Source organism: Python bivittatus, unplaced genomic scaffold, assembly GCF_059951505.1.
Source record: "Python bivittatus isolate LINGU-HERP-01145 unplaced genomic scaffold, Pbiv_v1 ctg000480_np1212, whole genome shotgun sequence".
NCBI lineage: Eukaryota > Metazoa > Chordata > Lepidosauria > Squamata > Pythonidae > Python > Python bivittatus.
This window is the reverse complement of record NW_028277075.1, coordinates 80741380-80768526: the sequence shown is the minus strand read 5'-3', so window position 1 is coordinate 80768526 and position 27147 is coordinate 80741380.

The window sequence follows — 27147 nt, the reverse complement described above, 5'->3', positions numbered from 1 at the left end:
CTATGAACTCGCGCAGGGCCCCCATCTCCCTCCTCGACAGGGAGTACATTTTCGGCTTAGGCAGGGTCGCTCCTGGCTCTAGCTCGATGGCGCAATCACTGGGCCGGTGTGGTGGGAGCTGGTCGGACTCCTTCTCCCCGAACGCTGCCGCCAGGTCTCGATACTGCCTCGGGATTCCGCCGCCCGTCGGGGGTTCCCCGGGTCCGGCCCCTCGCTTTGCGGTCGCCTCGCCAGTCGCCGCTGCCTCCCTCGCCTCGGGATCGTGGCGGGTCTCCGGGGTCCCGGCGCTGCTGCTGCTGCTGTTGCCGCCCGGGTCTCGGGCCCCATCTGCTCTCGCCCCGTCTCCCGGTGTCCCGGACCCTCCGCTTGCCCGCCGGTGGTTGCGGCTGCCTCCGTCTCCACGGCTCGGTCCCCTCTGCTCTCGCCCCTCGCCGGTCTGTCGACCCCGAACCGCACTGCCTCCGCCGTCCAGTCGACTCGTGGATTCCGCCGCCGCAGCCACGCCAAGCCGAATACCACCGCGTAGTCGGCCACCGGGACCACCACAAACCTCAGTTCTTCCCGGTGACTCCCGATCGTCATCTGGACCGGCTCGGTGTAATACTGAGCTGGCCCCCCCCCTGCCAGCGTGCCATCTAACTGGCTGAATGAAATGGGCTCCCGGAGGCGCCTCAGCTGTAGCCCGAGCCCCGAGACCACCGCTGGGTGCATCAAGCAGTGGGTGCAGCCCGAGTCCAGTAGCGCCCGTAGCTGCGCCTCCCCTCCGGATCTCACCCCCCGGATGTGTATCCTCACCCGGAACGGTGGGCAGTCCTCGTCTCCTATTGGGTCCGCGCGCCTCGACTCCCCTGCTCGCACTGGGACGCCGTTCAGTGCGAGCGCGCCTCGTTTCCCGCCGGCTCCGAGTCCTCTCTGGAGGATGCTGTCTCCGGGGTCGACCACCCCCCGCGTCCTTTCTCGGTCACCGCCACCACTGCCCCCTTCCGCGGTCGGTCACCGGTCCTTTTCCCGTTCGCACGCGGGGTTTTGACTTCGGGCCGTGGTGGGGCGCCTTCCCGCTCCGTCGGGCACTGCGCCGCTCGGTGGCCTCTGCCTCCGCATCGGAAGCACAGGTTCGGGGCTCTGGTCGCCTCTCGCCTCCCGGTGGACTGCCGTCGACCGCTCCGTCTCTCCTCGGGGGTCCTCTCCCTCGGCCGGTCCCTCGTCTGGTCCCGTCGTCTTGTGATCTGTTGGATCTGCCGCCACGCCGATTCCGCCGTTCCGGCCAGCCAGATCCAATCCTTCACTGTGGACGGGTCGTCCCGCCCCAGTGCCCGTTCCAGGATCTCTGGGTTGAGTCCCCTCTTAAAATACTTCACCTTCAGGGACTCCGGCCAGTCCGCGAGCTTCTCGGCCAACCTCCGGAACTCCAGGGCATATTCCGATACCGATTTGCCCCGCTGTCTGAACTGTAGGATGTCGTCCTCCGCCCGCTTGGCGCTCAATGTGTCCTCGAATCTGTCCCGGAGCGCCTGCATGAAGTCCGGGAAACTCCGTAGTTCCGCCGCGTTGGCATCGTACAGCCCGATCACCCAGCTGGCTGCTTGGCCATCTAGCAGCTCGGCCACGTAGGATACCCTGTCCTCGTCTCTAGCGAATAGGTGACCACCCCTCTGCATGAACCCTGACGTGCGTCAGAAAGTGCGGCAGCTGTTCGGGGTCCCCTGAGAACTTCCCAGTGATACCTCGAAGTCTCAGGGCGTCTGCCGCCCGTTGGTCCTCCGACCGGGGCGCCGTGGGTGGTGCCGGCGGGGGTGTCGGACTGCCCCCCCTGTCGCTCGCCTCCTCGTTCACCGCCGGTGGCCCCACTCTCTGTAGTAGGGTCTGGAGCATCGCCTCCACGGCGTCTAGGCGTCGCTCGACTCTCTCCTCTAGTCGGGCGAATTTCTCGCTCCACTCACGGTTCCGGAACCCCGAACCCCGGGTCATCGTAACGCCTGAATCGTCTGGTCCTTGGTTCACGCCCATCGACCACCGCTCGGATGGAGTGCGCCCGGCCCTGGCCGCTGCCCCGTCGCTCCCGGGCGGCTCCGACCGCCCTTCCGCGAGCCTGGATCCCTCGCGCTCCAGCTGACCCACGGATTCCTCGTCGCTGGTCATGCCTGTATTGAGAAAGAAAACGCTCCTCGGTGGTACCGGGTAGCGCTGACGGTGAGTCCTGGCTTTATGTAAGATTTGCCCCGTTCGACAGAGAAACTCTCGTGACACGTGTGGTTCACAAAGAAGGTTTACTCATGCGTAACGTAGTAGTCACAAGCAAAGCCAGGACTGGCTTGGTACAATTGCATCACTTGTTATATTCCCCCTTCCCGCGCTTTTTCCCGCCTCGTGATCGCGTTGTGGCTGTGGGCTATTAGGCCCCCAATGTCCCCCTGATCGTTCATGATGGCAGGGTCGGTCAGAGTCCATTGTCCTTGATTGCCAGTCCCCCTCCGGCTGGGTTGGTCCCTCCCTGCTACGTGCAGACCCGCGGGTTCTGTGCTGCGTTGCGATCTTGTTTCGCTGCCCTGCGGCCCCGTTCCTTGCATGCTCGCGCCGTTATCAGTTCATAGTTAAAAGCTTCCGCTGTGGTTTTCCTGTTTAGCTGGCCGCAGGTGGCTCGTTAATTAGCGGCGCTTTCGGTTCCTCTTTTCCCCGCTAGCTACCGCCGGTGGATTCCGCGTGGTCTGGTTGCGAGCTTCCCTGCAGCCCCGTGCTTCCCTGAAGCCTCGTGCTGACCGAACCTGACACCTGGAGCATCTTCACTCAGCCTAATCTTTCTGGATGGGCTTGAATTACACCTGGAAGCAAACTGGCAACCAATGCAGGTTGTGGAGCATTGATGATACATGGGCATATTGAGGTGCACCCATCACTGCCCAGACCACTGCACTTTGGACCAGCTGAAACTTCTGGGTCGTCTTCAAGGGCAAACCCATGTAGAATGCATTGCAATTGGCCACGGCTACCACCTGCTCTTAGAGTTGTAGCTGTGAATCAGAAGGACCCCCAAGTTACACATTAGCCTTGAACAGGGAAGTGTCACCCACTCTAAGATCTGAAAAATCTGGGGGCTGAACAGCTGCAGTCACTCAGACTTGACAAGACTGAGCCTGAATCTGTTCCTCCCCATCTAGATGGGGATATCCACAGAACTTGAACTAACATTTCAAAACATATCTTGAAGAAACATATTGAATACAAAATTTAAATACTTAGTACTTTTATTAAATATTTCCTACTTCTTTCAAGAGAGGGAAACTGCTTTTATTTTTGAAATAAAATAAAATTCCTTGCTTTCTGTCCTCTGTATTCTACACAACTGATGTAGCAATTGCCTCCATTTCAGTTATAGAAATGAAACAATACACAAAAGGCCATCCCCATACTAGTCCTCTTACTTACAGAACTAATATGTTAGTACAATTTATTCCTATTGGATACATCATTCCTGTCCACTAAATTATTTCTTTCATGGGGCAGAATAGAGGAGGGATGACGGTGTCCTACTCTTCTGCTGCTGTTATGTGCATAAAGGGTTAAAGCGGGAATAACCAAAGGCCCCTCCCTTTGGAACTCTCCATGCTAATTACCCACAGTATTGGTTCAGGTGGCTCTGGAAAGTTCAGTGCTTTTGATACAGAAAACATATATACATAATTAAAATTCTTACCTGTTGTTCACATCTTTCTCTTTCCCTGCTTTTGCCTGCTTTATGTCCCATTTTGCCAGTTTTGGTGTTTTGATGTTTCCTGATGTTTAATAAATAAACATTGTCATATTTTTTGTTAGCTGTATTGAATGGGGCATAAGCTTGCTTGGATGTGGAGGTAGGGATTCACTGGGAGCGTGTGGGATGCAAATTAAAGTGGAAATTACCTCCAATAATTTTCTAACATTTCCTGTTTCCTTTAGCCCTTTCATTAGTCCCACTGACTACCTGGAGGCAGGACGTGATCAACTGACCACCCAAACACAGTATGTAACCATTTTCATCCTATGTGGGACTCTTTAGATGTACATAGCCAGATGTTTTTCTATGGGTTTCAAATCCTCTTACCCTCTACCAAATAGAATGACAACTGGCTATGTACATCTGAAGAGTCCCACATAGGATGAAACTGGTTACATACTGCCTCCTGGTGGTCAGTATAACTGAAAACACCACACGGGATATACACTGCATAAAAATAGATAAATTCTCTCTCCGCAAGAGGAGGTTTGCAAGTCATGTAAAACCCTGTACATGGAGACATGGCTTAATGCAACATCTGTATCTCTCTCTCTCTCTGAGAGATTAAGGGAAGATGGATTGTATATACCATTCTGACAGGTTTTTGTTAGTCTCCTAACCATGAAAGAATCTGTCTCCTTGACCTACAAAACTTACTCAAGGGTCTTTGCTGAAGGAATTTAAAAAGCATTTGTTCAAATATACAATGTCAACTAAATCATCTCTACCTACACCCCAATTTATAATAATGCCCACTCTTCCCTGGAAATACAGGACTGGAACAAATAGATTGTCAATGATAGTGGTGCTTTCTAGGCCAAAGGAAAATGGCAGAATACCAGCAATGAGTGGGCTGTTAAAAAAGCAATGTGGACTGAGCTATGATCCGGTGGAAAGTGTAGCCGTAGTGCCAGGAAAAAAAAAAATGAGGGAGGGAGCACAACAGGGACGAAGTGCACTTTTGGATGGGCGAACTATGCTCCACATTAGAGGTTTGGAACAGAAATAAATGCATATTCCATAGTAATTTCAAGAGCTTCCTTTATGTAAATTTAGAAAAAATATAAAATATAGACAAAACACCAAAAGAGTTTAAACTGAATGATCTTTAAACTTAAAAAAAGATAGATGCCAAAAAAAAAAGAAAAGAGAAAACAGATTAAAAATAAATAAATAAATAAACTAACTACCTAACTGTATAACTACCTTATATATTACACTTATCAATAGTTACTGGTTTACTAATAAATACCTTATAGTACTATAGTATAATCCAATACAAAATATTATTGTAAAATATCATAAAATCTCTGCCAAAGTAGTACATATTACTTCATCTTTTGATTAATAGAGAATATTGCCTTTTCCAAGACAGGTAAGTTACACATTTCCAAAAGCTATTTCTTAAGATCTGGAATAATATCATATTTCCAATTTTTCAATATAATTATTTTAGCCAACCCCCCCTCCCCCCGCCCACACATGATACAACCCTAATTTCTGATAAAAAGTCAGATTTCAGAGGTTTGGTATATAAATTCAACATCACTTTAACATCTTTAACATTTAGAGATTTTCCCATACATCTACTTATTTACACTGAAATGCCATTCCAAAAAGATACCAAATGATCGCTGGACCATATCATATGGGTCAACAAACCCTCAAGTTTTTAATACTTCCAACAAAGAAAATCTTCTATCCATCCTTTGGGGAGTCCAACGCACTCCAAATACATTTTTCGATGAACCAACTTTAATCCCAAATCTGTTGATACCATTTTAATGTTTTTAAGGCCATGAAGACATCGATGGAGCATTAGGGGAGATTCCAGTTCTTTTAGTCCATGTTTGGAACATAGCAGAAATGTCCACTTTACAAATATTCCTGAGCATTTAAGAGAAATATGGGTTTTACGTCTGTCATGGATTCCATCAAACAAGACAGCATCTCAGGTGCTTTTGGAGTGGCCAAAATATTTAGCTCCTATCGAGCTGTTAAAGCATATTTAAGTTGAAAAACTGGCACTGTTGTGAACTCGGAAGACCAAATTCAGTTTGAAGACCGGAGAAATGCATCAAGGGATTCCTGATTGGATGGGAGCAACAGGAGAGAAGCCACAGTGGGACAGTGTTTGTTTCCCTTTCCTCCCTTCTGAGCTGTCTTCACGAAGGCACTTCTTTTTTGCTTACATGAATAACAGCATGGTCACTTAAAAAAACAGCATGGCTTTTTTTCTTTTCATAAACACACATGTTGTTTCCCAACTCCCATTATCATTGGACAGGTTTTAATGAACTGTAAAAACTAATTCTATCCAATATTTTCTAAAGGAATCAAGAACTGTGGTTTTGAATTCTATTGAGTCATGACGCAGTAGAAAGAAAACGGTGGTGATGGTGGTGGTGGGGCTCAAATAAACATTCTCTCCCTACTCTCTCAGAGTCTGAAAAAGTCCCTGAGTGGACATTATTCCTTTCTGTACTCTGCAGGGTTCAAGAGCGAGGTCAGAAATTACTGTCCCATAAGGACTCCACCATAAGGACTGTACCACATAGATTTGTCATAAAGCCAATTCTGAATGAAGACAGAATGAAGAGAAAATTCTGTAACCTTCTCGAAGAAAATTTATATTTGTCAGCAGTCAGGAGTGAGATCACATGTACTTATACTATAAAATAAGCAGCAGTGCTGAAAGAAAAGGGGCCTAGACAAATTCAGGAAGCAAAGGCTATTAATGGATACAGAATTAGATGACTGTGTTTTATCTTTAGCAATGGAACTCCTAATTCTGCTTGTTCTGCTTCTGCCTGTACGCATGTCTTGAAGCAACAGATTGGCTGTTGGCCTAGATGAGCCTGTGGTCTGATCCAGCTCTCTTGGCTTAAGTTCTTACATATACTTTATGAATTCAGGTAGTAAAATAGTTCAGACTTTGTTACAGGTAGCAGGTAGTAATGCAGAATTTATTAAATCTTTGCAGTGATTCTGGCAATTTGGTTCTTGTGACGGAAGTCCTAGTTTGATACCCCAGAAGCTCTACAACATCCGAGAATCCACTCTACCTAGAGAGATATTCTTAGAATTCCATCATTGCTGGATAATGTTTCAAACTGAATCCAATTTTCACAGCCATGTCATTACCCTACCTCGACTGAGTTTTTGTTCTGGCATTTCAGTTACAGGGATAATTATCACAGAGAAAAGGTGAGAAAGGAACAATGACAACTGACAGTTATCAAGGTACTAATAGTAGGCCTAGTAACCTTGTGCAAACTGTATGGTATATCACGTATGACATTATTACAGAAGAGGATTTTCAATGACCCTGAGGACCCAGGGTCTAAATGGAAAACAACCTTCAAAAATCAAGAATCTGATTTTATTTTATCATCCTGAAATGATGAATGCTAGGATGGTACTTATAACAACTCCCATGCCATATTTATTATCTAAATCTTTCTCCTGAAGCTGAAACTAGCCTTCCTAGGAATAAAATGCAAGTGTATTAGATGTATCTCCTGTCTTCTCCAGCTTGCCTAATATATTTGAAGGGAAGAACAACCCAGAACCTAATACTAAGATGAGGACAAGAATGGAAGGGGTCTTCTTGTTTCAGCAGAATGATTGTGGTCCTGATCCTCCTCCTTTCTCCTGAATTCACCAGTTGTAATCCTTACTGCAAATGAGACTAAGAAAAGGAGTTTTCCTATGGCCATTTATTGAGTCCACAGACAGGATCTGACTTCCAAATTAGCAGATCAGACTAGCCATAAGGTGTTTGCTTCTAATATAAAGGGGTGAATGAGTTTGGGAGATGGACATGCATGTGCAGATAGTTATTTATTTGTGGAGTCCTTGGGGTTCTCTGAGCTTGGTTCTTTTCTTGCAAACATTTCATTACCTGGCTAGGTAACATCTTCAGTGCTAAAATGGGATGAGGTTTGCTCTCTATTTATCTGCTGTGGTTTGCTTTGCCAGTGCTGGTGGGGGTGGGGGTTCTGTTTTGCTCATCTGGTAGTTCATTGATCAACAACTGTTGACTGTTTGATTGTGTGCCTGATGGTGACCTTTGCTTATCTGGGTGATGATTGCTGGAGATGATTGCTGGTGATTGAATGCTGGTGAGGCGATCTTCTGGTCTTTTGTCTCTTTTGAATAGTATGTAGATGCTGTTAATCTCTATGTGTCTGTTAATTGCTGCCTTGTCTGAATACCAGGCTTCCAAGAATTCTCTTACATATTTGGATTTGGCTTGGTCTAAAATGCTGACAGTTTCCCAGTTAAAACTGTGGTTGAGTCTATCCATGTGTTGTGCAATTAAGGAATTTTCATCATGTCTTCTGACTGCTAGTTGGTGCTCATGGATGGTTATTTATTTGTATCCCATCTGCCTATTTATTCCAATACTCAAGTTTTTTTTTTTAAAGAGCCTAATGCAATACAGAATTTATTTATTTATTTACTTATCAAATTTATAAAGGCTGCCCAACTCAGGGTAATCTACAAGTTAATTCAAATCCCGAATCAGTCACATCATCTCCCAAATGTTTCCACATTTTAGATCCCAACATTCAGCAAGAACACCTGAAAAGATGCTATAAGCTTTTTTATTAGGCTTGAGTCTGATTTCCCACTCCATTTAGTCTGATGTATGTGCAAATACACACCCATGTTGAGTTTCTATCTGATTACTGTCTTACAGTATATACTATTTACCTGGCAGGGTATCAGATTGAACATGAGAAGTGGCACATGCAGGAAGGCACTGTATTCCAGTATACTGCACTGGTCAATCCAGCATCTTTTGAAACAGGTAATTTTTCATAATGTAGCGCACTATTTAAATAATCATTTACAACATTATGGATTTGCAGGCACTCTTCTGTGAACTGCAAGGCCCCCTTGCTAGGAGAAGGGACTGGGATCCAGTGCATGCTTCTGCCAGTGGAAGCAGAGGGTTTATTTCCCTACTCATGGATTATGCCCATAGAACCTCAACATTTGAGATCAATTATTTGTTTGTTTTTTGTGGGATAGGGGAGGAGATCTCATCTCTTGCTCTGAAAGGAATGTTAAAAAACATCCTTTTTTAAAAAAAAGAAAGAACACAACTATTGACTTCAAGTTTGCAATCTAAACTATATAGTTCAAAAGAAAAGGCCACGGAGAAGGAAAAGTCAGCCAAACTCTGGCATCAATTCTTTATATTACACTCATCAAATTATCAGCTGGGAAGTAAAGGGGTCAATTTGCTTAATGGAATGTCCACCTCTAAGTGACATAGAACCAAACTCAGCTGATCTCTCAGCAAAGCCAGTGGAATAGCCTGCTTCCTTTCTCTCCCTTGGCTGTAGCCTTATGAACCCTCATGCAATTATCTTTATTAAGTTAATAATATCAAATGTGAAGTGTACTGACTTAAGGAGAAAAGTGTGAATGTTTTCTAGGAAAATGCTGAAAAGCCTAATGTACCACATAGATGGAGAAGGCATGTGCAATAAGCAAAAAGGGAGTTTGAAAATAATTCCTCTCCTAATGGATTTGTGATGAGGTTAGTTTGCAAATGAATCTTTATGGGAAGTCATCTAGGCCTGCTAAATTATCAAAGACCAGATCTACTAACTCCAAACAGTCTTCTCCAAATGGATTATGGAATGCTATTCTCTGTTGAACTGAATTCACAGCATCCTTTCTAATAGTAATGCACCGATCTTTCCCATGACAGTTGGATTATAATATTTAAATTGTACCTCTGCAGCCCTTAGAGATTGAGGCAAGGATATATGTGTGTGGGATTTTATATCCTGCACCTCAAATATATGTAGGATTTAGGTAGATCAGTGGCTGTGTGTCATCCAGCTGCAGAGCAGCTCCTGAACTTGCCATACGTCTTGAACACATTCATTATAGTCATTGGTTCTATACTTCTGCAGAATTTCTCTGTCTACTTTTGTCTATAATGGGTCATTTGCCCAAGCTGAGATTAGCTTTGGTTTTACCTCCCAAGCCTTGTGGTGCATGGAAGTTAGCCAAAAGTCAGTTCAAGGGAGGATATCTAGAGCCTGGGCTAATGCTTTCAGGGTCAGTATATCTTTCCTTAGCTCAGCTGGTGCATCACAAAGTCTTGAAGCCAAGTTGGGGGGGTCAAGCCCAGTTTCTAAGAGGGCTTCTGTGCTTTAAGATTTACATGGATGTAATAGATATTTAGCGCTTCCTCTTGTGTCTCTGGACCAACACCATAAATTTGTAAATAATTTTTCTCCAAAAATGTTAATCCTAAGAAGTAACCATAAGTCTCTATCATTTGAATTTCACATGCTTATCTTGTGTTGGCTATATTCAGAAATGTGCTGAGCCAATCTATGATATTCAAGGATCAAGATACATTACATGGTTCATTAGGGTTTATATTTCTCTGAGAAAGCAAAACTATGAATATCATTATTGTAAACACATAGCATTGATCTAAGCTAAAATTGCTGATAATCTTTGGTCAGTCATTTGCTTCCTTTCTTTTAGATTACCCAGAAACATGTTCCTTTCTATTTTTCTGAAGTGTAGCCAAAACAGGGTAGAGGATAGGGAAGAAAGCCACAGAATGTATTGATTAGAACATGAAATTATTTGTTGTGCTCCAAATAACATTTTCATTTTGTAATCTGCCAAGATGACTCAGAATTGGCAGCAGACACTGAAAAGCTGGTTAACATATTTATTTAACTGTGACTTCATGTGGCTATCATCTGAATGGTGACAGAACCATGTAGGGAAGCATTTGGGGAAGAATTTACTTGATATAGTTAAAACAGTATTAGATCATGACAAATCCCTAAGAGTCAGTTATGATAATAAAGAGAATCTTCCCCCAAATAAGATGCAATTCAATAATGACTAGAAGTTTATAAAATGTCTTGAGGGTAAAAGATAAAAAGAGATATGGTAAAAAACTACAGAAAAATGCAGCCCTTGGCTATCTGGTGCATAGGAAGACTTTGAAACAATGGAACAAAAAACTTCAAAAACTTGAATTTAGCTTGTTTGCACAGTAGAAACAGGCCCATTACACAGCTTTGTTGAGTAGGATTGCTTGAGAAATTGTATGCAAATTGGTAACATTTTACATGTGCTTTAATAATTTATTGAGCTTCGGTATTTCAAGAGTAAAGTAGAAGATCAAATACATTTTTCATGTCAACTGTTTGCAACTGAATGGAGTACTGAGAAAGACCCCCACCATTCATGACTGTAAGTCCAGCAGCTGAAAGTCACTATTCTTAAAAAAATAAATAAATAAAAACTCTCCACTGTCATACTTTAAAAAAAAAAATTGCAGCTCATTTTATTCTTACAGTTCCACTAGGCACAGAGCAATTATTAGGGGTTAATAACAAGCTTGAGTCCTTAGGTTTTCCTCCAGGCCCAGAGCTCCTGCAATGCTATTATTTCTTCTTCAGAAATACATTTTACCTAGGGTCAATGTTACCTAATTATAGCAGCCCCTATTGCTAATGCCGCAGGGGTACTGAGACTCTCTGGTATTGCATTTTCTTGCAAAAACTGAAATGAAGCATCAGTTGATAAAACTTCAACTGCCCTTTTCCATAGACATATACAAACACATTCTCTCTTCTCCACTCTTTCTGTGTATGTGTGCGTGGACATCTACGCCTCCATTAAGTCTGGCTTGACTCCTGGCGATTTCATGGACATCTTCATGTTTTGTTATTGGTTTTTTTTTTAGCCAATGCAGACATGGATTGAAATGGACTTTATCCAGGATGTTTTTTTTTTTTTTTCCTGACTTCCCAGAATTCTTGTTAGCTTCCCATCTAAGTCCTAATCTGGTCCCCCTCTGCTTAAGGTTTTGTTTTTTTAAAGATCAGTCTTTCTTGTTATCCAAAGTCATTGTTATTTATGCAGGAACAACTATCCAATATTGACCCCTCAATCCTACAGCTCATGGGTCTGTTCACACATGGTTAGGAGGTTAGAAGTTAGTAGCTTCCTCCAGATGAGAAGGAACAGGCCTTTAGGTTCTTCACCACCATATGGAGAGATACTGCAGTTTTATCCATTTCTAAATCTGCAAATTGACAGTGTCTATAACAATAAATTAGTGGATGCACTTTGATCTACATCTAAATTAGGACCCACACATATTTTATGCAAATCTGTACTTTTTTTTTTTTTTACTTTGAGGGAATACATTTCCCATTTTGGCAACGTGAATGGTATCTCACAAACTGGTCTGGTTTTCCAAGCCACTCAGAGAAGTGTCTTGCTTAAGTTCAGTGCTAATATTCATTAACACCTCTCTTTCTTTCTGTAAAGCACAATCTAATCTCTCTTTCCATAGAAAAAAATGAGCTTCATCCTCTTACCTTGCAATGGAATGGGCCACTATTGGACTTGATTTAGTGATTATAACAGCATTATAGAAAGATCTTGAAAATTCCAAGAACAATATTACTAATGTGAACCAGTCTGCAGAGAAAAACTGCAATGCTGTGAAGCTTCTTGGTGCCTTAGGAATGTGGACAATTCAGACCAACCATATAATGTTCTGCAGTGTACTGATGATACTGAGCCCTAAACCTGCAGATGACCTCACCCAGTGGTTTCATGTAGATTTGAAAAGGAGGGGAGAGGAAATAGAACCCTGTGGCACCCCACAAAGGAGGGGCCTAGGAGATTATCTCTCCCCACCAAACAACATTGCCTGGAACTGGCCCAGGAGAAAGGAGAACCACCATAACACTGTCCCCTCAATCCCCAACTCATGGAGCCAGCTCAGAACAATACCATGGTCAATAGTATCAAAAGCCACTGAGAGATCAAGGAGCTCAAGGATGGATGCACCACCGCCATCCTGGCTCCGCCACAGGAAATCAACAACGACAATCAAAGCTGTTCCATGGAAGAAGGACAGGTCAGTATGTTAAAATTCTCCATCTGCATAAGCCTACCTTCTTTTGCATTTCATTTTTCATCGTCTCACTTCAGAGTATTTGAAGATCTGACATGTCGTGTGCTAAAAAGGGATGTTGGGCTTAAAGAAGATCAAAACACTTGTATATTTTACTGGAGGTACAGAAAAAGGATATAGAGCAGCAGAAGCTTGTTGTAAAGTGTGGGTGGGGTGCATTCCCTGTGCTTGAAATTCCCCCAAAGCTGCCAATGGCCGTGCTACTTCCCGTTTGGTAAGTCTGGTAATGGGTTGGTTCTCTGAAACAGTACTGCATCCAGCAAGATAAACCAGTGCTAAGCAAGGAACTTCCCACTTCCCATCCCATTTTGGAGTCCAAATCTGGTAGCCCTAGTTCTTATGTCTGTCTGTCTATCTGTCTGTCTGTCTATCTATTATATATCATCTATCAATTTATCAACAAACTTGAATAGCTGCCTGTCTTACAGAAAAGTGAGCGGTGTACAACACTTAATTAAAAAATAAATAAATATTTTAAAAACATTCATTATTAAAAGCTATAAAAAACATATTGGCTCTCCAGTGCTGGATTTCTTTTTTCTGCTAGTTCTTGGCATTGGAGGGAGAAATGGAAGTGCTGCAGGCTGATAAGACAGAAACTTTGAACAATTTTTTTAATGTGAAGTTAGTAATCCTCTATGAAAAAGGGCATAATGAGATTAAGAACCTAAAGGTTGGTGATCAGAAGACCAGTCCTTGATGCTCCCACTTAAAAAGCTTCAGATACATTACCATGAAAAAGGAAGTAAGAAAGTATTGCCCTAAATTACAAGGTTTGACTTACTGTGAGGCAAGGGTAGGCAAGTACAGTAATACCTCGGTTCACGAACGCTTCTGTTCACGAACAATTCGGTTCACGAACAGCACCGTTCGCAAAATTTTGCTTCCATTCGCAAACTCCGCATCGGGTGACAAACACGACCCGCGGCCATTTTCCCTGCTTTGACACGTGGTCGTGGCTTCCTATAGGTGAGGGGGACTCTCCCTCCAAACAATAACTGCCTCCCCACCCGCCTTCCTGTCCTCCACGCCAGAAGTTGCCTCAAGCAAGGTTAGTGTTCTCTCTCTTCATACTGTACTGTACTGTACTTTGTTTCATATTTTTGTGGTTTAAAAAAAAATACATATGGTTCAAATGGATTAACCGTATTTATATTGAACCTTATGGGAAAATTTGATTCGGTTCGCGACCAATTCGGTTCGCGACCAGAGTCGTGGAACGAATTAAGTTCGTGAACCGAGGTACCACTGTATATCAAATTTGTTTTTTTCTCAGTATATTAGTTCAAATTAAAAAAAAAATGTACTAAAATGTGTATGTGTTTTGGTGCACATTTCTTGAAGCAAATGGATTTCTATTTGCAATTTTGCCTAATTTACAGTTTTTTTTAAAACGTGATTTCCCCTAATATGGATTACTTTAAAAATTGTTTTTGTACAGACTTTTCCTTCATATACATTTCTTATTATTGGCAATTTGGAGGATAAACAATTTTAAACAACTCAGTTTAGATCTCTTGGATTAAAAAAAAAAGTAGACAACTTTGGATTCAAATGAGAATTTAACAGGTTAGTTACCCCCCTCCATGCCCATCCCCAAATCTCTAGCAAAAGGCAGCCGCCTATGTTCATATACATGCAGGGCAGCCAAGACATGGCTTTTGGGTTCTTCTAAATACAATATCTGAAGAGCAGAAAATGTATTTGGTAAAGGTTGTGGGATTAGAAAACAACCACTTGGAAGCCCTCTGGTTTCCTGCAGCCAATATGCAGGGGAACGGCTTTTTCTATTTTGTCCTTTTCCTAATTTCCCTTACCCCAGGAATAACCATGAGAAGAAATTAATTAAGCCAGTTTGAGGCATCTTGGGAGAAAATGGGGCTTTGAGTTTTGCATATTATTGTCACGAGTCCTCAGGCCATCCCATCCTACCAAGCTCTTAGGATTTTGATCTTGAGTCATCTGGTCCATGTGAATGGTAATGTAGCCAGGTTAACACTCAGTTAAATAGGGGAGTACCTGAAGAATAAAGTTATATTTAAGAGTAATGGAAGCAGCCAGATCAGCTTGTTGAGTACCATCTGAGTACGTTCTAGTATACCTTAATGGTCTTGCTGCCAAATCAGATTTAAGTAGCAACTGAGTTGAAGTGGAATAACTCAATAACCTGAATGACTTTCCAGACAGATCTGAATAAGGGTAGATGTGGTATAATGATCTCTTGGCTACCATCTTCCAAAACTGTTTTTCCATGAAGAGTAGAGACCCCAAGCCCTCTGCCAGTCAGGAATATCAGATCTGAAAGTCACTGAAAGTCACTCAGAGATCTAGCAGATCCAACCCCATTGATAAGAGTCCCCTCGTCTACTTCCTGACCAAAGCAGTCATTGGTTCATGCCAAAGCTGAAGTCATATTGCAGCTTTAATGAATGCATCTTAAGAAGCTGAATGTCTTTCATTAATAATTTATCCACTTGATGTAAAACAATGAAACAAACACCTTTGATGAAGTTGGATCATCTACTGCTGTTAATCTAATAGCTGTATTCATTTTCAGTTAATTTTAGTATTAGAAAAAAGTTGTCATTCACTCCTCAGAAGAATATCATCTCAAATGCTAGTGTTTGCATTAAAATAATTACTTCAGAAAAACAAATGCTTTTTTAATTAAAAAAAAATGCTGAAGATGGGCTGTCTGTTCCTTTGCCAGGGAGGATGTCCTCTCTTTTTCATCTTTTTATTTGTTTTTTTTATCCTCCTTTATTCTAGCAATTTTGCAGAGTTGTTTGACACCATCTCACCAATTACTGCAGAAGCTAAAATTAGTTTATTAATTGTTAATGTTTGCTATGATATTATGGAGCTGTGATCTGAATGGTCTTTTCACTGAAGCTTCAAAGATCTTTTTCCTAGATCTAAAATATTAGATTCTTCCTAGACCTAAAATATTAATGTATTCCAGACCACAGTAGAAAAGCAAAAGAATGGTTTGCAAGGACAGAAAATTATGGGGTGGTATATTGAATAGTATGAGCTATGTCTCCTCCCCCCCCCATCTCATGCTTTTAATTTCTTTTGTTTACTATTTCTTACTCTTTTTCTACACACTACACGAAGGGCAGGGAAGAGCATGACTGAAATATGTGCAGATGTAGATACATGTTAAATTTCTTGATCTGACTTCTTCCACCTCTGTTTTCCATCTAGGTTCTGACCCAGCTGCAGGTTGAAGATTGCTTAAAAAACTCCACAGTGATACTAATAGTAACATTGGTTTTATTCTCATGGTCTATGTAGTCTCTTCACCAAGGTTATTTAATGAGGACCAAACTAGGGGTGCACAAGGGCTGAATTTATTTGTCTTTGTCTATCTACAATGCTTCTATGCTGCTTCAACCATTGCAAATCTAAATGGCTTACCAGCAGCCATATAAAATACAAAAAGCAAGCACAATCCTGAAACATCAACATCTAATAGTTCAGCCAAAGCAATCCATAACCCTAAACTCATTATCATCCACACCTCCCACCATTCATGCCTCTGGCCCTGAATGCTTTTTGAAACAGCCAGGTTTTCACAAGTTTTGAATAAATTAATAATAGGAGTGATGGGGTAGATCTTATATCCAGTGGGAGGGAATTCCCTAGGAGGGAAACAGCTGCAGAGAAGGCTTGTCTCCAAGTCCTCTCTTGCTGCAGCTTGTAGAAGATGCAGACTTTCAGAAAAAAGTCTCCTTTCCCTTGTGTAAGCAGGTTGTATTTGGAGAAAGCAGTCTTGCAGGTAGCCAGGCCCCAAGCTATGTTCTGTAGGCCTCTAAACATTTGACCTTGAATTGCACCTGGAAACATACTGACAACCAATGCAGCTCCCACAGTGGTGATGTTATATGGTAATCATGGGTTGTCTCTATTTGTATCCTAACCACTATGTTTTGCACTAGTTGTAGTTTCTGGATAGTTTTCAAGGGCAATCCTATGTATAGCACATTACTGTAACTCATCTGTGAAGTAATTATGGCAAGAATGATCATAACCAGGGTCATCTGTCCCAGGTAACGGCTGCATTGGCACACCAGCCAGAGCTGAACAAAGGCTCTCCCCACCAGAGCCTCCACTTGCTGTTCTACCAGTTGTGAGAGTCCAGGACGGCACTGAAAGGGTGGACTAGCTCTTTCTTGGAGAGCACTAGCTCTTGTCCAGAGCTAAGGTTGATATTACCTTGGAAACTGTCAGTTTCTGAACCCACAGACAGTTCGGCTTATAAACCAGCCTTTTCATGCCATATGGATTTCAAAACGGGACATTAAATCCATATCCATTTCATGAAAATATTCCATTAATGAAATGAACTGAATTTATAGGCTGGTACAAAGGGGAGACAATCCTCCTTGGTACTGTGCTTGGAGTACTGGTGATGATAGAATCTATCTCAGTGCTCAACACATGAGGGTGGGGGAGGGCTGTTCTGCGTTGACCAGTTACTTCACTTTGTGACAAATGGAGCATTGTAAAGTCCAGAGGAGTAGCCAAACAGAAGTGGATTAGTTGCTACAATCACTAAATAAAAGCACTTGACTTTGCAGAATGCTTTGATGGGATAATTCAGTGAAATCACTACTGAACTGAATGATCACATTGAATTTAATCACAGCACTGCTCATAACTTTCCTCCTTCACAACCTTTTCAGTAACCCTCCTCCCAAGTTATTTTACTTTGTTAAGCGTACTGTAAAATATTATTGAAATAATGTTCATATAAACATACACTATTCTGCACACATGTGCACATGCACACCTGCACACTCTTTTTCTTTCAATATTAGATCCTGCTGAGTCAGGCCATAAGACCCTCCAGTTCAATATTCTCCCACGGGATGAATTTGGGAACCTGGAGCAGAGGGTGATAGCTTCCTTCTACTAACACTCTCCAGAATCAATATTTAAGTCTAATTGCCTATAATTCAGGAGACAGAGGTAAATATTAATAACTACTGTTACCCTGACCCTCCAGGAACCTATCCAATCCCCTCTGAAAACTTTAATGCTGTGATGATTTCCTCTAATCTTCAGAATCAGATGCTGAAGAGGCAGGAAGATGGACTATGAACTTGAAAAGCCAGCAGGCAATCTGGTATTTGTGGCCCTGAGACTGAAAGAGGAGCCAGATTCTGGCAGGGGGTACCTAGCTCAAGAACATGATGCCAGCAGCTATTAAGGGCAGAGCAAAGCCCATCAGCACTTCTCCTTGAGAGGAGAACTTCAGACCGGTCAATCTTGCTCCTTGCCCTGCACTTGGATCCTTGGACTGGCTCATGTAATTCTCAGGGGCCCAAACCCTGTTACAACACAGCAATAACACCATTATTAACTGAGTTTCTGTTTTCTATTGGCTGGTACAAGACAAGCACTTTTTCCACACATACACATCCATATACTGTACCCATCTATGGGTGTCCCTTTATATCCTTCCATACAGACATATATTCAAAGATCCAGGAAATGTAATAGGGGAGCCCTTTTATAATGTGTTTTATGTGAGGTCTCTCTTCTACTTTTCATCCAATAATCTTCTCCTCTTTCTTTTATTGTACCTGTTCTTGGGCTTTGGAGGCTTAGTTGAGGGCAAGCATGTGGGGTTCAGGGGACCTAACTAAAGGGGCTCCCCAGATTCTTTTCATTTTTCTCTGCTGTGGCTCTAAGGACTAGATTGCTGTGCACTTCCTAGATGTCCTACATTTTGAAACGATTGAATCTTGGCTTCTATATATTTTATATATATTTTGGTTAAAATCAGCATTTGCCTTGGTCAAATTTGTTCCTGTCTATGTTGGTAGATAATTATAAATCCAGGTGGAAAAGAACTGTGGGTTCTCCTCCAACCTTGTAATCCCTCTGGATCTTGCAGTACTAATAGGATAACCAGGTACTGAGTTTGGGATATTGACTTCCCAAGGAATGTCCAACATATCTGATTGTGGTGGGCTAGAAGGAGGTGTTATTCCAACCTCCTATTTGTTAAGCATTGAAGTGTTAAAGCAGCACAGAGCTTTTGCAGTGGTATGTCAAGGCCCACATAGCTGGCAAGACCATAGAAGGAAGACTGACACAGATTTCAGAAGGGTATCTTTAATGCTAGTCTGATATAAAGACAGAATCTTGGAAACTGTAATAGGAAATTCCCAGCCACCTTTATTATGAATTAAATATATGGTCTAGGAAAGTTGGCATGCAGCAGGTCCCATCAGTTAAACAGTGCCACCTGATGGGACCTTCTCTGTCATTACACCTGCCCTCTGAATGATATCTTTCTAGAGATTTGTATGGTCCCTGCCCTGCCCATATTTAAGCAAGCTTTAAAACATGTCTCTTTCTCCAGGCCTTGGACTAGAGTAGGTGGCAGAGCCCCAATGGATTATTGGAAGAAATCTGCTTTTTCATTTGACTTTGATACTGTATTTATATAGTTTGTGTTACATTGTTTTAAATTGATATTGTGCATTTCCAAAATCATAATGGAATCAGGCAGCTTATAAATCAATCAATCAATCAATCAATCAATCAATCAAACAAATAGTAAGGTTTCCCACAATCTTTCATACCTTCATTGTAGCCGGTAGGAGATCCCACCATGAGACAATGGAGTACAGATGGTAAGTTGTATTCTTCTATTTTGCCCCTTAATTCACCTTTATTAGGTCTATTTTGAACATACACTACTAGGGTCAATGGTTGAATTTGATGTACATTATGAGAACAACATTATGTACTTTTATCAGGTCAACATTCAGTAGGATTGCATTCAAACTGGAGATTCAGTAGGAGAAGATGAAATGATTTGATTCCAGTTTGGAATGAGAGGCCAATCCAATTTGATTCAAGCCAGTTTAAGATTTACTTCCAAAAAAGGTGTGCCAATAGCCAGAGGGCCCCTTGGAGCCAGCACTTTTGTCAAAATGACCAAAGCAGCATTGTGCTGTTATGACACATGCTCCACTCCTTTTGTAAGTGCCTGCCACATTGTGATGCACATACAAGAAGAGTGGAGAAAACCATAGATGTTCTCCAAGTTCCATTGAACTTGGGTTTCTGGACTTCTCTGAGAACAAACACTCTTGGATGGAAAATCTGGGGTATTGGTTTTTTAGTATGTAAAGATGATTTCATATATCTAAATATATTTTTCCAAAAGGAAAATATGCAAGAATAATTTTAACTGAGAGATTATGCAGTGTTGTTCACAGGATAGCTGTGGGATAGCAATTCATAGTTGATGCTGCTTAAGTTTCAATATTTCAGTATGGATTTATTGAAATAAGCCAAAAGATCTTGGCCAGAGTTTCTTAGCATATCAGCAGCCTTTTTTCCCCTTTTAAATGAAGTGCAGATGGAGAAGGGATGATTATTTACTCATATTTTGCACTTGTTTACTGAAGAGTAAGCTTCTGAGGAGGAGGTCTTTTGCCATGTGAATCTAGTTTATCTTGTTACTATAATTTCTATTTTGCTCAGTTATGTCAGCACTTACCAGAACTATTAAATGGTTTAAATAAGCCCACCAGAAGCCCCGTTCCATTAATTATCCAAAATACCTAAGTGGAGAATTGAGCTGGGAGTTTTAGCAAAAGGAAATAGACTCTTTAATTACAAAGATGTTAAAGTATTGAACACATTTCTTAGTAGCTGAAATTGCTTAGCAACGTGCTGATACTCTTTCTGTTTACTGACATCACTCATCGTTGGCTGGAATGTTAACACATAGTCCCCCACTGTACTGTCAGGGTTAAGCTGTCCTCATTCAGTTTACTTTTTTTAAAAAATAACTTTATTAGGATTTTAAACAAGAAAAATTAAAAACTAACAGAAAGTAATATTTATCATAAAGAAAAGAAAGAAAGAGAAAACAGAAAACCAAAAGTGCAGAAAGAAGAAAGAAAGAAAGAAAGAAAAAAAGAAAAAGAAGTAACTCTCAATTTTCTTTTACAGCAGTTATAAGATAAATGTAAATTAACCTCTTATTCTATGGTTACAGCATGACTTTCATTTTTTTCTATAATCTATTTTTTTTTCTAATCATCAAAACCGTATATCATAAGTTCACTCTTTTTTGTTTCCCACAAAAAGTCTATAAGGGGGTTCCAGTCAATATTAAACTTAGTTTTCTCTGATCAAAGATGTCAATTTGGCCATCTTAGCAAGTTCCACCATCTTCACCATCCATTCCTCCATTGTGGGTAATGTCAAGTCTTTCCACCTTTGTGCATATAATAATCTCGCTGCAGTTATCAAGTATAAAAACAAAGTTCCATGACTTTTTTCCAACTGTTTATCAGTCAGTCCCTAAAGAAACACACATGGTTTCAATTGTATATTAAGATCTCTCATCTTTTGAACAGAATTCAGTCAAAAACTCTGCTGTTTAAAGTAAAAACCACACCTTCTAATTTGTCCCAGTGAAATGAAATCTTCTGCTTTAGTCTTTCAGTCAAAAAGGAGTATTCTTTTCTCTTACATAGACGTCTAATAGGGATTTCTTTTAGGATAATTATATCTGTATTATCAATCTTCAATCTTGTATTGAAATGCTGTTGCAGAACTTGGTCCCTTGTCTCTTTCCTCACAAAATGCACAAAAACATTCTTGAAAAATTTCTTGTTCTCACAAATCTTGAATTTCTTATATAAACCTTATCTCTGGCTCTTCCCAATCCAAGAAATTATCAAAGTCTGTATAATTCTTTCTGTAATATTTTCATCAGAGCTCTCTGGGATAGCTCTAAATTGCAGACAAAATTCTTTTTCTCTCAATCCCAATAGAGGCAAATTATCCAGTTCTCTGTCCAGTTCTCTATAACTTCTGTTTTACTCTTCAAAATTTCCATCTTATCATTGACTTGTTTTATGTCTCCAGACATTTGTTTTACACAGTTTTCCACCTTATCAAGTCTTTCATCTATTTTTTTTCCCAAAAGCTGTAAATTTAGTCTCAAGTGACTGAGCCAGTTTATTGCCAAGGTGATCAAACATTTTCTGAAGTAAGTCTAAAGGAATTGCTTTCTCTGCTGGCTGTTTTAAAGACTCTCTTCTGTAATGGTATGTGGGAATGACTTTAGGAGATGGGGCCCAGAGACGCTGCCTAGGGAACAGTCAGATAAGAGAGAGCAGAGCTTGCAGCTGCATAGTGGGCAGGGCAAGACGCTCAGAAGAGACCTTCCCTAATTTCTTGGGGTGTAAAGGAGACAGGGAGAGAACTGTACTTTCAGATTTGCAAGATTCTGTTAATGTAGCCATATACTAAAGTAGAATTAGCTCATCTGGTTTCCTGCTGGTCTACCTGGTAGGGCTGACACTTCTTACCTCCAATTGTGCAGCCTTACTTGCTGTCATTATGTTGCAGTCCAAAAGTGAAAGTGTTAAATAAGGGAAAAGAGAAAAACAAACTCCCCCCCCCTCCCTGGTGTGCCTTTGATGCTGCAGTTGCAGGCACACATCACATCTAAATCTCCATGGTTACAGTCAAGTACTCAGTCTGCTCAAGTTACCTTTATCTTTTGTTTTGTAAATCCCACCAATTATCTATCATCTTTAGTAAAAAGCAAAAAACATTCCCACAGAAGATCTGAGTCAATTGCCTAATTCAGTTACAGTTTTTCCAATGCACTTTCGTAGAAAAATTAATCTTTTAAACATAACATTCCCCTTTATCCATTTTAAGCTTTCTTATATTATCCCTTTTAAGCTTTTTGTCAAATATTTATTATATTTTAAGTCTTTAAATCTTCTTTTAATTTTGTAATCCAGAAAAAAATGAAACTTGCCAAGAGGAGTACTTATCTGTTGTAAACGAAAATCTCTCTTGGGCTGTAAAATGATTATTTCCAAATGTGGCTAAGAAATGAGGCTTGACTGCTCTTATTGTCCATATAGGCTATGCTGCAGCTGTGAACATAGATGGAATCTCACGCCTCCCAGCCACACAACTTGCAAGCGAACAGCAAAAGCCTCCATTTCTGCCGTTTACTTTTGGGGAGCAGCTGTCTGGGGAGCATGTGGGTTATTTCACAATCTCTCCTTTGCCAGAGAGATTTTGGTGTCCAGCGTTGGCCCTCTGGGCACCAATCTCTGAAGATGACTAGACTGCTATTGATCCTCACCGGAAGCCCCTCACTCAGTTTACTGAGTAATTTACAGAAGCAACGTTGCCAGTGAGTTCCTGGAGCCACTATTTGGTTGTTGACAATGTCATGAAGAAAAGGGCAGCAAAAAATACACTTCCAGATGGAGCAGGTTTTCTGTTTTGAATTTCCTCACAATATGGTAAACGTGCCCTTGAGAAATCAGGCTGCTTTTGTTTGTTTACACCACATGAAGGATTTGGTTAGTCTGCAGTTGCAGCTGGAAGGAAATCCTATAAGGACAATGAACCAGAAGAGACTTTCCAGTATTCGTCCATGAAGTCTTGGGACCTGATTCCTACTGTGGCACTTTTGCAAATTCTGGGCTAGGAGAAGCAAGTGTGTATAAGCTCCCAATAGTATCTTTGTTCTTCTGACCAAAAGGAGTGGCCACTGAATGCCCCTTCCTGCTTCTTATTAACTTTTGGACTTGAAGGCTGTGAGCCTTCCCCATCCTCCAAATATAAGATGGTTCTTCCACAAAAGACCTGCAAAGTTCCCTGATTCAATTTGTCATTCTCCTTCACTTCAGAAAGCCTTCCAGTTGCTCAGTGGTTACCTAGGTTGGTCTTGGTTTCATCTGAAACCGATGCACATCCTTAGAAGTAGGTGCTTCTTACATTTACATTTTTCAAAAATGCCCCAGACGTACGCATGTCAGTACTATCCACTGTTTTCCTTGTTTTTATTTGCAGGCTTTTTTTTTTTTAACATAAAAGAGCATTTTAAAATATTGGAGCCTGAAGAGTTACAGTCCAATCTATCAGTGCAGAAATTCTCCATCTCATTCTGTAATATATTTGTCAGATGTGTATCCTACTTTTCTTCCAGGAGCCACTGCCTTTCCTCCATTATCCCCCACCACAGCAGCCCGGTGAGGTAGGATGGGGTAAAAGAGAGTGACTAAAGTGGACTTGAATCCGGGTCCCACCAGTTCTAATCCAGCACCTTAACCACTAGACCACATTATAAGGTACCCTCTTATCTATGGAGTCTCATTGAACCAGTTTAACTGTAAGATTGTGACTTCTTTTTCCAGAGCCTTTTCCCATTTCTCATTTACAAAATAAGTACCTAAGCACATTTCTGACACTCAGTTTTTGTGAATCTTGTATACGCCACACTCTCAATCAGGCAATCTGCTTGTGTTTTCCATTTGTTGCAATAATGGATATGTAGGATCTGGGTAATTACCATAGTGCCACAGATCCACAAAAAGGCCAGTAGATGTGCTAAAAAAGAATGTTTAAATTCTCTTTATAGCAGTGCACAAAGCAATCATGTCAGTAGCACTGGACACTCTGGGGAAGCTCTTAACTACAAACACACAGCTGTTGTCTGCTCATTCAGTAGGTGTGTACATGCCATTTTATGCTTTGTTTTCAGTTTGGATTCCTAGTTGGATGCTACTGCATTTGTTCTTGCCAGCCAACAGTTCCACACACCAAGTTTTTGACAAAAGCCAGAAAGGTAATAAGTGGAAATCCCATGCCAAGGTCAGAAAACAATGCAAAGTGGCAACGCTTCATCTCTAGATACAGAGATAGTGCCTGCCAAAGCGAAAAGAGCCAAAATATAAGGAAATGGAAATAACTGGGATAGCACTTCCTCTGGAAGAACAAAATGAAAGAGGAGAGATGCTGTTTGGCAGAAATTTTTTTTGACAAGTGATCCTGCCCATTCTATAAATTTAGTACCTAACACAAAATTCACAACACTGAGCAAATGCTTTCTTTAAAAGAGATGTGCTACTGTCAAGTTGTAATACTTGGCCAGCTGCCATTGGCTAAGATGTTCCCTTGAGATTTTCTACTTGCAGACTCCAGTATCGCCATTAACTTCATCAGGGTGGCAAGTAAGGATTGTTTGCCATGAATCTGGGATGCCAGTTTGACTTGCTTGCAGAAGTTGTTTTATTTGTGAGCCAGAAGACCCCACTCCATAAGGTCTGTGATCTGCTTGTAGTTCAGAGTGGATTGTCATGTAGACATTTCCTGTTCTGAAAGAAGAGGATCAGTAGCTTCCTGGTGCTGTCAATGACAGAAAAGAAGCATTCTGATGCCAGCCAGTCAACTGATCCATTGACTGATGGGAACCAGATCACACCAGTGATTAGCAGATCAGATTAGTAAGTCTGTCTGTTTTCTCTTCCTGAACAGCATCGAATCAGCATCATGGACTGTGGAAGGAGGGGAAATTGATGAAATAATTTCTCTGCTTTTTATCCTTGGGATGAATGAAACTCCTAGACAACAGAATTCTATGAAGATTGTATTATTTCCAAGGCATTGTCAAATCCCCCACCCTAAATCTCTTGGGTCTGCTGTGATTTTAGTCAGACTCATATAATGCATGTCTTTATTTGGCAGGTGATGTAGTACTGATGATTGTCATTGATTCAACTAAACTAAACATATTTATGGGCTGGCAAAAAAGTAAAGCCCTAGAGAAGACAATTCATGTGTAGTGATAGTAGGCAATATCTGCCTCTTTCCACCAGTCTAATTCTTCTGGCTTTATACAAACAGATTAAGTGTTGTGTGATTCCCTAAACAGCATCTTCTTTTCCCCTGCCTTCTCAGTTAAGTGGCAGTGTCCGTTCATGTGCAAAAATAATATAGAGCAAATTAGGAGGTGAAACAGAAAAAAATTAAAAGGGAGAGAATATTATTGAGACCATATGAAGAAGATCACAATTGGACAGAACTATTTATTTACTTAAATTTTGGTATCAGCACTGAATCACAATGTTCAGTAAAGTGCCACTTTATGTATGCATGTATGCATTATTATTTATTTATTAAACAAATTTAGACAGCCACCCATCCAGCAAAGGAACTCTGAGTGGTGAATTTTGATTACCATTTGGGTCCTGATTCATTTATTGGGTGAGGAAGATTGCATTCAAGATATATTTGGCCCATCCTAATCAGCATAAGCAGTGTTGGTCATCCACTGTGTTTGACACGCTGGCAAAGGCCCTGTCTGCTGACGTTCTGTGGTGGCTGGCACAGGCTGGATTCTGAAGGAGAAATGGACATTGGGTGCCAGTGTAATGGCAGTTAGCAAAATGCCATTGATTATTTCTATATACTCACCCAGGAGAGACCCTTTCCTGATCTGCAGTGACAGATACAAGCAGCAGAAAAGGTGAGCCATGGTGAAAGTCTGTGCCCTACCACTTTTAGGAGAAGACAGGATGACAGTATAGAGTTCCATTCCCCAGCACCAGTTATGTAATATTGGGGTAATAAATTGGGGAAGAGCTACATATTTACAAGGAATGTTTACGTAGCCTAAGTGTCAGCAAGGGATGGTTACATAGTTTAGGTAAAAGCAAGGAATGCTCACACAATTTGGATTAAAGCAGAAATGTTGTTATTACTTGGATTGCACAACATAAAAAGGCCACTTGTGGTTCTGAAGGAGAAAAACGGGAAGAGACTAGCTTGACCAAGCAAATCTGTGTGCTGCTCAAAGATACAGTTCATGCATAGTTCGCTGTCCCTCTTCCCCTTTCCCATATCCTGGTCTTCTTTCTCTAAGCATGTAGGCTGTGACTCAACTGAAGTGGAAGAAGAGTTTTCATTACTTTGTCTTCTCCTTCTGAACAGTGAGGCAGCTTAGACAGTAAGAGTTTGAACTCAGTTTCCGTTTTGTGACGGATTTCCTTTTTGAAAGTGAATTCCCTTAAGATAGCCTTAGATTCCATCTGCAAAACCTGGGGGAATAGCCTTGGAAAACCCGGGGTGTTTTTATCCTCAATTTCTACTTTTTAAGTACATTCCAATTATATTAAAACAGTAATAAATAGCAATCTCCCCCTCCCCCTTAATTGGAAAGTAACTGTGAAAAACATTTTCATACTGAATGAGCTGTTTGTAAACACTCACCTCCCCAAATAACTACTTTCCACATTTAAGGGTTGTTTCTAGCATTGGGGTACTGGGTGCAAAAATCCTTCCACACATTGAAGTCTGTAGTCATTTGGAGCTTTGCAATCCATGTCTGATAGCTCTATTCTAGCACGTTCCAAACTCTGCCAATTCTCACTATAATAAGTATATTTTTCCTTCTTGCAATGTTCAATTTTGCAGAATGTGGTAGGGAACATTTGTCAAATTCCTTGTTATATATTTGCCTGTTAAACCACCCATGGACAAACTACATTACAGCTGGGTCCAAGTAGCTGGGATAGCTAATGTATATAAACACTCAGATAAATCAAATGTAAAC